At 34.7% G+C, this 2765-nt stretch overlaps 1 long non-coding RNA gene across 1 annotated transcript in view; it reads left to right on the plus strand.

The window, feature by feature from the left end:
• LOC111474317 overlaps window positions 1-2303 on the plus strand; it is a 20517-nt gene extending 18214 nt beyond the window's left edge. The window contains exon 3 of the long non-coding RNA XR_002715960.1: window positions 2293-2303. This is a non-coding gene — a long non-coding RNA (uncharacterized LOC111474317). The remainder of the gene's footprint in view (window positions 1-2292) is intronic.
• Window positions 2304-2765: the final 462 nt, after the last annotated feature.

The raw sequence follows: 2765 nt of genomic DNA on the forward strand, positions 1-2765 counted from the left end.
CATCGTAAAAGATGAAGGGGTATCCCCCGATGCATGAACACACAATGATACCATGTGATGGTGTTAATACAAAAGGTTAGGCACTCTTAGAGCATCAATTATAGTAAATAACTAGCATGTTCATAATTATTAAAACTCAAGATGTTTGAGTACTAATCTTTTGTTGTTCAAATTCTTTTTTACTCACGAACCGGTTTTAAACCACCATTAGTGTTTTCTCCACTATTCTCCGGCCTTAGAACGGGATTGTGGAATCCAGTGAGTGACTAAACTTAGGAAGGATTTAACATATATGAAGAGAGAGTTTGTGAGAGTTTTTCTCAAGGTTTTTCGGAGGAGTTCGATGTACCTTGATCACTCTATTTATAGAGTCATATTTTACTCAAATGTTTGGGATTATGTGGCAAGCATGCATGCTTGAGTTAACCAAATTTTGACACTAAAAATTCTACTCAAATTTGTGGGGGTTTATTTGGCAAGCATGCAAGTTTGGTTAAACCAAATTTTGACTCCTCAAAATTCCACTAACATGGATTTTTCCATTAACTGAAGTCAATCTTTTGACTTTCATCATTTTAATTAAACAATTTATTTGAATAATAAATTTCAAATTAAAGTAATATTAAATCATTAATTAAACTTTTTAATTAATATTTAATATTAATTCAAATGCCAATTCCAATCAATTTCGACACATATTTGATTAAAATATTTAAATCTTATTTAAATATCTTCGATTCTCTATTTTTGTTTAATTCGTAAATAAAACAAAAATGTGGTTAAATATATTGTATATATGTAGCGCATATTTCCTAATTTGAATTTGAACACTTCGAACTCACTCGTCTTGCTGTTCTATGGTTTAGTCTGATATGAGCTAGCAGAGGGACCTAATGGACCTATAGATCATGGGCTCCAACGATCCAAGATTAACCGGTTGAACTCATTAATCTTGTTAACCAACATTTGTTAACTACTAGAACACTCTACTATAGCCTAGTAGTTGCACTCCCCTCACTATAGATTTATTTCTATACATTTGATATAACCATGATTAGTAAGTCGATCCTTCACAGGTTGTTCGTAACTAGAGCTGGGTCAATTTATCGTTTTACCCATAAAGTTAATTCTTGTTCCTTAAGTCCCACTGATCCTCTAATGAACAATTGATTTGTGGTCCAACCACCAAATTGAATCCCTCTCGGGCCAATGAGAGGGTAGGGCCCCTTGTTCAAGACCTGGAGTCAGTACTCAACCTCTCTACTATCCCTAAAAGCGGGTAGAAGTGAATTCTATCTTGCACCCTATGTCCCCAACTATTCACTCAGTCTTACCCTTGAAATGGGAGGCTTATTGAGTTCAACTCGGGCCACTCTCACCCATACAAATCTATGGATAATTTTGAATAAATAAGAGTTCATAGTTAGCTCAGAATTAAGGTCAAGTTACCCAGATCATCGAGTGAAAAAAAAATCAGTCTCAACAGTAAACAGTATTATAAAGTGAGAGTGGTTTTCTTCATGGTCCGATCTTATGCAATACTCATTGCATAGGACGCCCCCACTCACATGTCTCCATGATAACTCTGTAAAAGTAGAGTCATATCAAGTCTTTTTGTAGTTAATATTGCACTCGTATTCACCATTCATTTATTACCCCATTTATTATATTTAGTGAGCATGAAATCATTTATTGTGGTCCAACATGAAAAAAAATATGATTTGGCATAAATCGATCTTGATTGTACATTTAATTGAGTTATGTGGTAAAATTTCAGATATTTATGCTGAACCATGAGGGAGTAGCAAATCTAGAAATAAATGGGGATAACATGAAAATTTTAAATCTACATCAACAGTCCAAGTGGGTCATTTATTACCCAATGAGGAACATCCTATGTGGACAACTTACGCCCTAAGGGGAACTCATGCTCAATATAAAAGGAAAAAAACACCAAGAGGAGGGTAGCCACACTTTGGGGACAAAAATCGAATTACACAGCAGCAGCCTCTGCTGCAGTGAACTGCTATGAAACCAGAGAAGAAGAAGAAAACCCTAATCCAGCAATTGTTGACAGCAGAAGGAAAAGGAGACCAATAAGGATTGATTAGGGCAAAGAGGTGGACGTGAGAGCTCAAGAGGAGGGAACTTCCATTGACGACCGACAAAAACCGGGATAACTCTCTATTTCCTTATTCTTTTTCTTATTCCATCAACTTTACATGATGAAGATGCAAATTCCTTTGTTTAATTCAGTTTGTATGGAGAGTTAAACTTTATAGGGGAGGCGAGAGAGTTTTATATAGTTTAAGTATGTTGACGGTATGATTTTAGTTTATTAAAGAGTTGTTGTTAATGATTTACATGTGTGTTTAATTAGCTACTTTACAACATACATAGTTGTTTTCTTATTAAGGAGAAGAGAGGGAGCAATGAAATCATCTTTAATGCTCTAGTTCCATAGCAAGGAGACTTGAAGGGTAATAGAAGGGTTAGGAATAATTCTTCTTTTAAGAGTCTTGTTAATAGAAATTAGAACTATTATGGAAATAATCACCATTCATGACCCTCGGAATTGGGCTTGGGAATCTATTAAAAGGAACTAAAATCTACCACAAAACTCAACAACTTAACTATTTAATCTCTCTTAGCGGAACCTTCCTCATTATAGTTGATTTTCTCATCATTTTCTATTTTTCGATGGCAGTGACACTCTGTTTTAGTTTTGTTTATGTAGTTAAAATCACCCACACCCATTTGAATGT

The sequence above is a fragment of the Cucurbita maxima genome, unplaced genomic scaffold (assembly GCF_002738345.1).
Source record: "Cucurbita maxima cultivar Rimu unplaced genomic scaffold, Cmax_1.0 Cma_Scf00303, whole genome shotgun sequence".
NCBI classification, from domain to species: domain Eukaryota; kingdom Viridiplantae; phylum Streptophyta; class Magnoliopsida; order Cucurbitales; family Cucurbitaceae; genus Cucurbita; species Cucurbita maxima.